The following is a 13,398-nucleotide window of genomic DNA, read 5'->3' on the forward strand; positions in this document are numbered from 1 at the left end:
GACAATACTGTACCTAAAAGACACATGTTAGTTAGTGAAACTCCACATGCCTAGCACAGGATAACTCCCCCAGAAGCACACAAAAGAACATGCTATTCATCTTGTCTTGGACATCTGATCATGGCTACCTGGTCTATTAGAATCTGTTGCTGAAGACACCACCAACTTTGGCTGCAGGTTATCCAAAAATAAATCTCAAATTATTATTGAAAGATATGTATCAATTCCTGTTATTTTGTTGTTTTCTTGGTATTTTCTTTTGATTATCTTCTGCAGAGCTGGCTTAGTGAGCATAAATTCTCTTAATATGTTTTATGGTGGACAATTGGTTTTCCAAAACAATGCTGCCATAACCAGGACTTCCACTGTAATTTCTAGCAGAAGAAGTTAGCATACAATCCATCTTATGCTTGCATTCAATAGTAAATGGTCATTTACTATTGAATAGTAAGCTTTTCTTTAGGACTTTATAAAGAACACACATGAGATTAAGAATTGTGAGAGCTGGCCGGGCAGTGGTGGTGCATGCCTTTAATCCCAGCACTTGGGAGGCAGAGGCAGGCGGATTTCTGTCTTCGAGGCCAGCCTGGTCTACAAAGTCAGTTCTAGGACAGCCAGGGCTACACAGAGAAACCCTGTCTCAAAAAAAGAAAAACAAAACAAAACAAAACAAAACAAACAAACAAAAAAGAATTGTGAGAGCTGTTGTTGTGATCAACTGACCATGGGAGAGAAACTTTAGTATTGTGCATTTACAAGTTTTTTTAAATTAGCAAATAGCTCCCACAGATTGCTCTCCTAAATTCAAGAGGATTTATTACTTCTTGGGACTAGTTGCTTTTAGAACTGTGAAGGCCATATGAGATATTTGACAGCTCACAACAGCTTTTAACTTCCAGGGGATTTGACACCCTCTTCCAGCCTTCATGGGCACCCATATGCACAGGGTTTTCATTCAAGTAAAAAAAGTGAAGTCCATTTCAGTAAGCACTGATACTTTCCAAGCATGAGTTACATATTGGAACTTTGAAACTTAGGACTTCTGCTCCCAAGGTATGTATAAAAGTGAGCATTCATATATTATGCATTAAAAGTACTTTGGATTCTCTTTCAAAGTCTATTTTTGGGAGTCAAAATTAAAGGGTTTTGTGATTAGCACAATTTTAGCCAAGTTCTCGAATATCAAATAGGGGCTAGTTAAAGCAAACAAAAAGTGTTAAATAAGCCATCGAATCTCTGAAAAACTATAGTGATGAATCCGCAGAAAAGAATTCTTTTGGGGAACAGAAATGTTGCCTTGCAGATAAAGAACAGCGAGGGGGCGGGTGTGCAGCTGGGCTGAAGCTAGGGTGGCTGCAGTAGGTGTAGCTGGCCTGTGGTGGTGCTGTAAGACCTCCAAAACTGGGGAGACCTCTGCTCAAGTCCCGGGATGAGCTGGCAGGCACCCCAGTAACTCGAGAGATAACCACACCTGCTGCAAAACTGCAAGAGACTTTATTGTCAGCTAGCTGAGGACGAACACCTTTCGCTGGGCAGGGCAGGGGGGTTTGTCCCCGAGTGGTAAAGGTAGGGGGCTTTTAAAGGAAAAAGTGAGGAATTGGGAGGAGTTGGGAGGAGTTTGGCTACAGCTCTTCTCTGGCAGGTGTCCCTGGTAAAATTACAAGGCATGAGGAGTAGGGAGTGAGCGGTAGCTCTTCTTTGTGGAGTTTATCTCCCTGTCCTTGGCACAGGGAGCCAGGCAAGCGCCTGGCTAGTTCTTTTCACGATTGTCGCATCTCTGGTTGTAAGGTATAGAAACAAACATGCTTTTGCTGGCTCTAGAGAACAAAGATCTTTCTGGCTATATTTTTAGAGATCAGGGAAAACAAGCTTGGGGGAACGTTTAGGGGCTTTTCATTTCAGGGAGAAATGCTTTAAGTTGGGGTCTCACAGTGCAATGCTGCAGTTGCAGGACATGGTGGACTGGGTGGGCATGAGCCCCAGGGCACTGCTGACAGCCACTGAGGAAGCAGGCTGGGCTGGCTGGGGGCGCACGTCAATGCGCCAGATGCTGTAGCTGCTGAACGTTGATGACCCTACACACAGCTTCCATATCAAGGGGTACTTCATTTTCTGGTCTGGCACCATCGAGCATGCGGTGGAGGAGATCTGCGCTGTGGTAAGGCCAGTGGAGGAAGGCTGTGGCTGCTGACCGAGATGGACCACTGGATAACAAGAAGGAGCAGCTGGTGCTGGTCACCAACCAGTTGCTGCTCATCTGCAAATATGATTTCATCAGCCTTCAGTGCCAGCAGGTGGTCAGGGTGGTGCTCAGTGAGGTAGACACCATCTCTTATGGAGAATTTCAGTTTTCTCTGAAATCGCTCAATAGGTGCATCAGTGCACTACATATCAGGGCCCAAATGGATCCTGTAAGAGATATTGTTCCACTCTCTTGTGAGGTAAAAGTCTCAGTGATTTCAGGGTGGCCCAGTACCTCCTTGAACGAGATCCTGGCACAGTCGGCCTCTCTGCCCACCCTAAAAACCATTCATTCAAATACCGTTAAGATACATGGACGCAGAGCCTACTTTCCAAAGCTTTTTAGGGAGTCTGGGAATTTTACCTCCAGCAGGAGCAAGACACAAGGCATGTGCTCAGTAGTACTAAAAATTCGAAACATCCCAAAACACCTAACAGCCAGTCTTCAGGGGCTAGTTGACTTGCTATAAAATAATTATTTGGAAACCCTGTCTCAAAAAAACAAAAAACAAAAAAAATTTGAATAGGGATTCCATGAAGCTAATGGTTACAAACTCATGCATCATTCAATAACATTAAGAACAAACAGTCATAATTTGGCCATATTGAACTATGCCTATGTTTCATAGGCTGTATCGAGGCTCAGCATCACCAAAGCATTAACTTCTTACACTTTTAAAGTGTGTGAAGCTGTTAGTGGAACCCATTGTTACAACAAACCACAGCTTCCCCAGCCATCCCTGATACTGAGTACAATGTAGTATTCCTGTGGTAAGCAAAGGCTTTCTCCCCCTCCCCATCAGGAGAGAAAGCTTTGGGGTTTACATTCAGTGGGACAAAACAGAGCCTCCCCTCTTTCATCAACAGATGGAACCCGTGGTCTACAAACATGCCCTATGCCACTTTCATAGAACACCTGATGACTGGCATGGACGAGAAGACAGTATCTCTGGACCATGTAAGCAGACCAAGGCCTGTGGCCCCAGAAGTGACAGCTGTAGGACAGCCACTCTCAAGTGTGAAGCCTGGAAGTGCAGCTCCTGACAGTGGGAAATTAGATGGTGCTGTTTAAGAACAGAGTCCCTATTCCATTGCAGGATGCTCAGTCTGGATTGGGTGAGTGAGTGAGCATGGGAAAAGCCCACAGTGCTGGTGGGGCTTGGCAGGTGCTGCTGATGGCACAGGTACTCTGGAAGTACCAGGGAGAGGTGCTGAGGGAGCACTGAGCACTCTGGGTTGAGAAAGCCCTGTCACTTGGTTACACCATAGTCCTCATAAATTCCTCCATCTGTGATGCTACCTGTCAGTCAGCACACCAGTGCAGGCAGTGTGTGCTGTTAAAAACATCACATGCTTAGTGAGGTTCCATTTCAGAGCATGTGTGTCTGTAAAAAAATTTAATGCCTGTTGCACTGGCAGCACCTTGTCTCAGGCTGCAGAGCCCTTTGCTTGTATCTTTAGAGATAGACTGGTACTCTCTAGACTGGACTTAAGGCAAGTCCCATCATGATGTTTGTGCAGGATGAACCACCTGATGACACAGCTTGTAGGACCCATCCTGTCATCAGTGATGTCATCAGTATGTGGTGTTTGGAAGGATTTGATATCAGAATCCACATTTCCCCATGGAGTATTATTGTGTTAGCTTGAGGTTAAGGTTCCATGTTTATTCTCTCTTTAAAGTTGGAAAGCTTCAAGGCTCTCCTAATCCAAGCTGCCAAGAAAGCCCAGAAGGAAAGCCCACCGCCAGGGCAATGCTGGTGCTAGAGAGCCCCCTTCTCATCAAGACCTCTGTGGGGTTGATGTCCTTCATTAAAAGGAAGCCAAGCTGGGCAACTACATACCAGGGACAACATAGATTTCTAGACAGCTGCATCCCTGGAAACCAAGGTGGTGGGGACTCTGTGTGCCACCTCATGACACCCACTGTCTGGAGGGAACAAGGGCATTGTCCTGTTATGTGTTTGGTTAGAATAGCCAAGTGTATTATGTATATCTAGTTGGATATTGGACACCTTAGCAACATAATCTTACAAAGGCAGATTCAGCTGCCCCCATACCACTGTGTTCTTTCTGTAACTCCATATTCTCCCTCCAGCATGCTGAGCACAATGTACCCACCCACGTGTGCTGTGTAGACTGTTGAATACATCTGAGTGCAGTGAGTGTCTTCTGGAATGCACATATATTAACTCTCCCCATCAAGTGCTGTATTTTAAAATTCATCCCATTTTTTAAAAAAAGCTGAATACAATAGCAGCCAGCAGACAGTCACTAAGAAAGACAGTCTGCCTGGCAGCCCCTAGTGAACCTGCCTTTCTTTGAATATGTTTGACTTAGAATCACATTTTACAAATTAATCCAGGTTGTGTTAATACAACAGTCTTCCTAGGCCCAAAAGTTACTCTCATCACATAAGCTAGCCCCTTCCAGAAATCATGGTGTTGGGTTTCTATCATCCTGTCTCTGTTTAAAAGGGACTGAATAGTTGTGTTTTAAAAGTGAATGCCTATAAACAGACGAGTATCCTGGAGCTCACTGAGCACTGCTGAGCTTCAACACACCAGCCACTGGAAGCTTGCTGCTGTAGCTTTAGCTCTGCAAGTGTACTGCAGATGCTTGCTTGTCACTTTATACCTCTAGCTTTAGTTAACTGGCATGGATGTGACCAGAATGCCATGGCCAGTCTAAGAGGAAAGGTGATTTCAGATGCACCTGTCTTCAGCCTGTGCTTTTGTTCTAGTAAAGACATTTAAAACTAAAAGAAGGAAGAAGAGGAGGAGGAGGAAGAAGAGGAGACGACAGGTAAATTGAATCCTTCCCCATTACACATACAATGTGACTACCAGGTTTGAAGTCATTCTATTTTTTAGTGAATCATTTCAATTCATACTTCAAGTGTAAGGAAAAAACAATGTCTCATACAAAGGAAGATAAACATTCTCATGACAAATTAGACCTTGAAGAAGGTATGGTGGTTTGTATATTCTTAGCCCTTAGAAAGTGGCACTATTAGGAGGTGTGGCCTTGTTAGAAGGCATGTGTCACTGTGGAGGTGGGGCTTCGAGGTCTCCTAGTGCTCAATCTCTGCCTAGTGGTGAAGAGAGGCCCTTGTAGCTGCCTTTGGTTCAAGATGTAGAACTCTTGGCTCCTCCAGCACCAAGTCTACCTGCAGGATGCCCATGCATCCCACTATGATGATAATGGACTGAAATTGTAAGCCAGTCCCAGTTAAATGTTTGCTTACATAAGCATTTTGGTCATGGAGTCTTTTCAAAGCAATAAAACCTTAATTAAGATAAGGAAAATCCAATTCTCCTGGCCCTGACATCCTGACATACAGGCCAGATTCAGGATCTCTTCTAGATGTTGGGACAAACCTTCCAGCCCTACATGTGTGCCTCCAAAACATAGTATTCTAACTTTCTTTATTGTCCCACTGAAGGTGTGCAAGCCCTAGTCAGTGGGTACATTGGTGGACTTGTACCCAAATCAAAATCTGACTCAAAGGGTCAGCCAGAAGGACAGTAAGATCTTGCTAAAACTGAGCTAGCTGTGAGCAAAGACAAGAAGACAGAGGAGAAAAAGGATGTGTCTTTTCATCAGTAAAGATTATTGCAAGAGAAAGCATTGATAACAAACTGGAGCTTTAGTTCAGGCCTTAATAACAATAGGCCCAATGCTCTGTATTGCTAGCATTGAAGAACTGCCTTTTCATCTTCTAGAATTTCCTGAACCACACACACAGGAGTGGCTTTCATGAAAAAAAATTCCATATTCATCATAAGGTTAGGATGAGACAAATTAAGGATGAAGGTCTTCAGGCTGACTTAGGGAAATTTTTATCTTAATTTGTTATGTAGATCTAGTGAAAGGCAGAGGGATTTGAATTCTCATGATTAATGGTGGACAAACAAGGACTATGGTTGTTCTTTGGACTCTGAAGAAGTTTCAACAAATTCAGGAGCCAATTCATTAGCTTTTTTATTATATCTGAGGTGTAAGCACAGGTTGAATTTCTTGCTGATTCTCCTAAGCCAACATTTCTTTTCACTCTTTTGTTTGGAGTTGGGTAAAGTAAAGCCACTAGGTGGCAGTCTGTCCCACCAATTACAAGAGGTAAGTGAAATTATCTATTTAAAAGGCTATCCTGAATATCCAGAATACAACTCACAGACCATATGAAACCAGGAAGAAAGAAGATCACATCAAAGTGTGGATGCTACAGTCCTACTCAGTAGTGGAAAGAGAATAATCTCTGAGAAGTAGATGGAGAGAGGTATTTGGGAGGAGAGAGGAGGGGCAGAGAAGAAGGGGGGCAGTTCAGATATGGGAGGAGATGGGTGAGAAGTACAGAGGGTCAGGAATTTGAAAGTAGGTGTGTAGCAGTGGAGGAAGCGAAACTGGTGATAGCCACTAGAAAGTCACAGATGCCAGGGACCCAAGAGGTTCCCAGGACCCAACAGGGAGAACTTTAGGTGAAATACTAAACAAAGGGGAATTAGAACCTGTAGAGACCATATCCAGTGGATAGGCACGGCCCCCAGTTAAGGGATGGGGTCACCCACCTGGGGACACCCACCCACCTTAAAAATATTAATCCAGAATTTCTCCTGTCACAGGAAATGCAGGGACAAAGAGTGGAGCAAAAACTGTCCCACCTAGTGATCCATCCCATCTGCTGACACCAAACCCAGATACTATTGTTAATGCCAAGAAGTGCTTACTGACAGGAGCCCAGTATAGCTGTCCCCTGAGAGGCTTTGCCAGAGCCAGACCAATACAGATGTGGATGTACACAGCCAAACATTGGTCTGAATATGGGGACTCCAATGGGGAAGTTAGGGCAAGGACTGTAGGAGCTGAAGGGGTTTGCAACCTCATAGGAAGAACAACAGTATCAACCAACCAGACTCCCCAAAGCTCTGAGGAACGAAACCACCAATCAAACTGTACATAGGGGGTACCTGAGGCTCAAGCTGGATATGTAGCAGAGGATTGCCTCATCTGGCATCACTGGGAAGGGAGTCCCTTGGTCCTGTGGAGGCTTGATGACCCAGGATAGCAGAACACTAGGCTGCTGAGGCAGAAGTGGGTGGGTTTGGACAGTAGGTGTGGGGGAAAGAGGGAGTGGGTGAAACCCTGAGTCCAGCCAGAGTTCTGGTGCTCTGGGCAGGCAGGTTCTGGGGGACTGCTGTACACTTTCCATGCAGCCCCAGGTGGTTGTCTGGCTGTGGGAAGCCACTGGACCCCAGCTCGGTGGGTAGTGGACAAGGGGCAGTCCTGGACACCAGGTTCTCAGCCTCGGGCATCCCGTTACCTCTGGACGCTGCAGTGGAGCTGAGAACAGAAAGGGAGCTCTGGGGTCAGGTCAGCTAGCCCCGGGGCTGAAGGGAGAAGAGGGCAGTGGGGAGAGGGCACTTTGTGGTTCCCATGAAGGGGAGAGTCCTTGGATGGAGTGCAGGAAGGCCTTCTGGCAGGAGGTTAGACACAGCTCACTAGGAGAAAGCCTATCCCATCGTTCAAGCATGGCTGGCCTTGATGAGCAGAGACAGTCTATGAGTTTAGAGCTTTATTGTAGAAAGGCAGGGATGAAGAGAGAAGGTAGAAAGAAGGAGAGAGGCCAGCCATGGCCCCGTGGAGAGAGGAGGGAAGGGAGAGAGAGAGAGAGAGAGAGAGAGAGAGAGAGAGAGAGAGAGAGAGAGGAGGGCTAGAGATGAGAGTAAGAATGGTGAAAGCTTAAAGAGAGCGAGGAGAGGCCAAGCAGCTCCACTTATAGTGGGCTGGGCTATTAGGTAACTGTAATGAGGAGCATACCTGGCTACAGTCAGGTAACTGTGGGGGTGGAGTCTAGCCAGAATGACAGAGGCTTGGGACATTGTCTGTGTGACTTAGAGTCACAGAATTATGGAGTTGGGGGCTCTGTGGTGTCAGGCACCCGACTTTGGGAACGTGGCTTGCTTTTTCGTCCCTCGTAGAGTTTTCTACTGGGTCACTGAAGAAAGCCCCATTCAACCAAAAGAGGCTGCCTGTCATGGCCCCCACAGATGGGTGGGTGGTGGAGTACCCTCATAGAGGCAAGGGAGGGAGGAGGAGATGGGGGCTTATGGAGGGGAAACTGGGAAGGGAGATAACATTTGAAATGTAAATAAATAAAATAACCAATAAAAAGGCTATCCTGAAGTCAGCCACAGGCCTGCATATTGTCATGCTATATGCCACAGGATGGTGTGTATGTGTTTGTTTGTGTGATTCCCACAGACCTGCCTCCATGCCACATGGGCAGGCTGTAAACACCTACAGGCCCTGCCAGTCACACACACACACACACACACACACACACACACACACACACACACACCACAGACAGCTGAGTGGCTGACCAGCAGTAGGGGTCCACTACAATGTGCAAGTTTGTAGTGACCATATGGGAGAGAAAGAGAAGTGGAACAATTTGAGCATAAAGCAGAGAGATGGAACTGGAGACCAAGGGTGTAGAGTAATAGCCTGTTATGAGTAGCCAAGCCCACCACCTGAGGACATGGTGAAGTACCAACCCCTGCTACTACTGAGGGTCATGCCTGCTATGCAATGATAGTGGTTGGTATGTAGAAAAATTAAAATAGATATTTGTCACCTTATACAAAGCTCAAGTCCAAGTGAATCAAGGACCTCAACATAAAACCAGATACATTGAATCTAATAGAAGAGAAAGTGGGAAAGAGACTTGAACTCACTGGCACAGGAGGAAATTTCTTAAACAGAACTCCAATGGTTCAGGGTCTAAGATTAAGAATTGATAAATAGGACATGATGAAACTGGAAAGCTTCTGTTGGGCAAAGGACATAGTCAATAAGACAAATCCGCAATCTACACATTAGGAAAAACTCTACTCACCCCACATCTGATAGAGGGTTAATATCCAAAATATATTAAGAACTCAAGTGGTTAGACTCTAGAGAAACAAACAACCCTATTAAAAAATGTGGTACAGGGGTAAACAAAGAATTCTCAACTGAGGAATACCAAGTGGCTGAGAAGTGCCTAAAGAAATGTGCAAAGTCCTTAGTGATCAGAGAAATGCAAATAAAAACAACCCTGAGATTCCACCTCACACCAGTCAGAATGGCTAAGATCAAAACTCAGGTGACAGCAGATGCTGGCAAGGATGTGTAGAAAGAGGAACACTCCACCATTGCTGGTGGGATTGCAAACTGGTACAGCCACTCTGGAAATCAATCTGGAGGTTCTTCAGGAAATTGGAAATAGATCTACCTGAAGACTCAACATTACAAATCTTGGGAATATACCCAAAAGATGCCACACCATGCCAAAGGGGCATGTGTTCCACTAAGTTCATAGAGGTCTTGTTTGTGATAGCCAGAAGTTGGAACAACCTAGATGTCCCATGACAGAAGAATGGATACAGAAAATGTGGTTCATTTACACAATGGAATACTACTCAGCTATTAAGAATGAGGAATCCTGAGTTTTGCAGGCAAATGGGTGGAACTAGAGAATAGTGAGGTAACTCAGACCCAAAAAGATATGCATGGCATTTACTCATTAATAAGTGGATATTAGCCAACCCACTCCCCCAAACCCAAAAACCCCAAAATACAGAATGCCCAAGATACTGTCCACAGAACTCAAAAACGTCAACAAGCTAAAGGGCCCAAATGAGGATGCCTTAGTCCACTTGGGAAGGAGAAGAAAGCAAACACAATGGGGAAGGGAAAGCAGAGGGGCAGGGTGGGGAGAGGGGAATTTGATCTGGTATTGGGTGAGGGAAAAGGACTGAAGTCCTAAGGTCCTGCATAAAGAATGGAAATAGGACATCTCAGGAGTTGGGAGGTTAAGGGACCCTCCAGAATTCATCAGATACCTGGGGTTGAGAGACTCTTAGGACTCAAAGGGAGGGACCTTGAATGAAATGCCCAACCATGGGGAGGGAGAACTTATAGAGCCCACCTCCATCAGAAAGACAGGGCATCAAGTGAGGGAGGGGTTGCCATCCCACAGTCAAAATTCTGACCCAGAATTGTTCCTGTTGGAAAGAACTGCAGGGATGGAAATGGGGAGGAGCCTGAGGAAAAGAAAGTTCAGTGACCAGCCCAAAGTGGGATCCAGCTTAAGGGGAGGTCCCAAGGCCAGAAACTATTACTGAGGCTATGGAGCACTCACAAAAAGGGACCTATCATGACTGCCCTGTGAAAGACCCAACAATCAGCTGAAAGAATCATTACTGATATTTGCACCCAAACCAATGGACAGAAGCTGCTGACCTTTGTGGTTGATTTGGGGAAAGGCTGGAGGAGTCTGAGGATGAGTGCAACCCTGTAGGAGGACCAGCAGTCTCAATTAACCTGGACCTTCAAGATCTCTTAAACACTGGACTACCAATTGGGCAGCATGTGCCAGTTGATATGAGGCCCCCAACACATATACAGCAGAGGACTGCTGGGACTATGTTCAATCAGAAATGATGCACTTAACCTTCAAGAGACTGGAGGCCCCAGGGAGTTTAGAGGTCAGATGGGGTAGGGGGTGAGGACATCCTCGTGGGGACAGGGACCAGGGAGTAGGTATGGGATATGGAACTGTCAGAGGGTAGACTGTGAGGAGGATGGGGTCTGGAATGTAAAATAAATAAATAAATAAATAAATAAATAAATAAATAAATATTAAAAAAGAGAAAGTTTCAGGCAGGGTTCTGACCAGGAAAGCCACAGAGAAGCTCTCAAGGGTAAGGGAGACCAGGTATTCCAGGATACAGTAGAAGTCTGTGATAGAATCTTTGTCATACAATACCATGTGTGGTCATGCTCAGAGTGTGCATCTATGTGAATAAAGGTAGAAGAAGTTCTCATCTAGACTTCATATAAGGTGAGATAGACAAGGGAGCATATAGGGATTGTGCACTTAAGTGTTCCTGAGACCAACAATTGTCTCATTCTTCTTCCCAGAACAGTGACCTAAAAGGCAAGAATCACAGTTATGGTTTTGGACAGTATAGTTAACATCGCTGCAATGTGGTCTTCTGTAGGATGCAGATTAACATGTTGGAATGGCTAATGAAAAGAAAGGAACAGATGAAAGAGATGATGAAGGAGATGAGCAGGACATAACTGAGATCCAGCTTATTGGCCTTGGCTATTAGAATGTCTTGGTGCTTCATAAAGAGACCAAGTACAGCAGCTGTGAGAACAGTAAACTCAGGGTTCTGCCAGCCAAAGCCTTTCCAGGGAGTCTTCATAAGCTATGAAAGTGACAGAAGTGACAGACTTTTTTTTTTAAAAAAGATTTATTTATTTATTTTATGTATATGAGTACACTGTAGCTGTACAGATGGTTGTGAGCCTTCATGTGGTTGCTGGAAATGAATTTTCTTTTTTTAGGATCCCTGCTCTCTCCAGTCAACTCGGCATTCTCAGGCCCTGCTCTCTCTGTCCCAAAGATTTATTTATTATTATAAATAAGTACACTGTCCCTCTCTTCAGACACATGAGAAGAGGGTGTCAGATCTCATTTTAGGTGGCTGTGCGCCACCACGTGGTTGCTGGGATTTGAACTCAGGACCTTAGGAAGTGCAGTCTGTGCTCTGACCCTCTAAGCCATCTTGCCAGCCCCATGATAGACATCTTTAATCAGTTATTTTTTTTTTTTGTGGAGATTTATAAAAAGCTGGTTATTGCCATACTGATGATCTGGGCACTTTACACACTGATGCATATCTAGTCAGAAATGTACATGATCATCAGACACATTCAGTATTTCAGTCTAATTCAGTTCTTCACTAATAGAAGTCCACTGAAGTAGTTGAAGCAAAGTGCCCTCCTGTGGGACAATGACCAAGGCCGGGAAACCTGATGAGATAGAGCAGGTCTGAGACCCTGGCATTCGGCTACACATGTGAGATGGTAGGTGCCTCCCTGCTCCTTGCCAGATTCCTAGACTGGAACACGTGTCCACACTCCCCACTTCGGTCATTGCTACAACTACTCCAGTAGTGACTTGAGTGACAGGCCTAGAAAGCTTGGAAGCAGTCCCAAGGCAAAGAGTTTCACAAAAACTTAGCGTCCTGAAACCTTGGCATTCCCATATGCAAGAATTTACCATGGCCTAGGAAATAGGTGGGTTGTGGTTTTAGGAGGAACTGTAGTATTATTCATGAAAGGGTTAGTAGAACGAATTCCCCTGGTGCATGCTTTTCACTAGGCCCAGAGAAATAGCATAATCAGGTATTTACTAAAGGACCCCTGGTGGTGGGTTTAACAATAGACTAGCATTGCATCAGAGCATTCACCTGGCTCCTGTGTTTAGCTGATCTTAATTAAGGGTTGTTCCTATTCTCAGTTGTAAACATGGCCTGGTTCCCCCTAGACTTTTATGTATGCATTTCCTTTGTTTTGTGTCGATGTACCTTGGAGGATGTATTCGCCTAGCTTTCTTGTTTTTCTTCTGTATTAAAAGCCTGGTGTTTTCTTGGAAAAAATACATTCAGATACACACTCCATTTGTATCCCTGTCTGTTTGTTATTCATCAACAACTCCTTGCTCACCTGTAACCTGAACCCAGATTTCTCTGGCGGATTGAGGGAGGCTGACTGAGGCTGGTCCGCAGCAGGTCATGTAGCTCAAAACAAGAGTTTTCCACACTAACGAAATACTTAGAGGCCTTGAGGGTTTAGTCAATAAGCTTTCCTTCCCAGATGTTTCTTCCTGCAAAAAGTATTTAATCTCTGGTGCACTCCGAGAAGTTGATATGCATCCATTTTCCATGATAAACAGTCAATAAATGGTATGGATAAAGATGGACTGTTTCTTTCATCATGAACCACCATGATGAGCATAGAGAAGGCCTTTGTCTACAAATCCACAGCCTAACTCTCATATAGAAGGCCTCTCTGTACTTGTAGACAACCATCACCAAGCTAAGGACGATCACCAATGAGCTAAGCAAGAGTTTCCATTTCTCCCAGCTTTAGGCTAGTCACTGTCCTCAGCTTGATGGTCCCCAGTTGTCCCGGCCTCATTGTGGGACATAGAAACCCTAGGAAAGAAATCTGGAACCATAGATTCGAGCATCAGCAACAGAATACAAGAGATGGAAGAGAGAATCTTAGGTGCAGAATATTCCATAGAGAACATTGGCA

General features: G+C 45.0%; 2 pseudogenes; both read left to right on the plus strand.

The window, feature by feature from the left end:
• The first annotated feature begins 1,936 nt into the window (after window positions 1-1,936).
• LOC110297973 lies at window positions 1,937-4,387 on the plus strand (annotated as a pseudogene).
• Window positions 4,388-5,155: 768 nt separating this feature from the next.
• LOC110297975 lies at window positions 5,156-6,256 on the plus strand (annotated as a pseudogene).
• Window positions 6,257-13,398: the final 7,142 nt, after the last annotated feature.

The sequence above is a fragment of the Mus caroli genome, chromosome 7 (assembly GCF_900094665.2).
Source record: "Mus caroli chromosome 7, CAROLI_EIJ_v1.1, whole genome shotgun sequence".
Taxonomy (NCBI): Eukaryota; Metazoa; Chordata; class Mammalia; order Rodentia; family Muridae; genus Mus; species Mus caroli.